The sequence below is a fragment of the Echinops telfairi genome, unplaced genomic scaffold, assembly GCF_000313985.2.
Source record: "Echinops telfairi isolate 266 unplaced genomic scaffold, ASM31398v2 ScPeMD7_408;HRSCAF=789, whole genome shotgun sequence".
Lineage (NCBI taxonomy): Eukaryota > Metazoa > Chordata > Mammalia > Afrosoricida > Tenrecidae > Echinops > Echinops telfairi.
In genome coordinates, this window is record NW_022104306.1 from 326,033 (window position 1) to 326,430 (window position 398).

Sequence of the window (398 nt, forward strand, 5' to 3'; positions counted from 1 at the left end):
TTCAAGGCTAACTGTAAGACAGATTAAAGTTGAAGATTCTGGTAGCTAGACACCAGAGTATTCACATAGTATGAATAAACACTTTATGTTTTGTGGTTTAAGTTCAAGTTATTGGGTATAAACATAACAATGGTTGTGAGAGTACATTTTTCTATGAGACCAGAAATAACCTGATACCAAAGTCAGATGATACATCAAGAAAACTGTAGACCAGTATTGGTTATGGATCTACATGAAAAAGTTCTTAAAATTATTGGGAACAGAATCAGACAACACATTAAAATTATTATATACCACCATTTGTGGGGAACAGAAGGATTTCTCTTAAGTTGTCTCCCCAAAATATGTACCAAACTTAGCTGCTTTAGCGTGACTGTTCTTTAGTCAGCGAAAGTAAG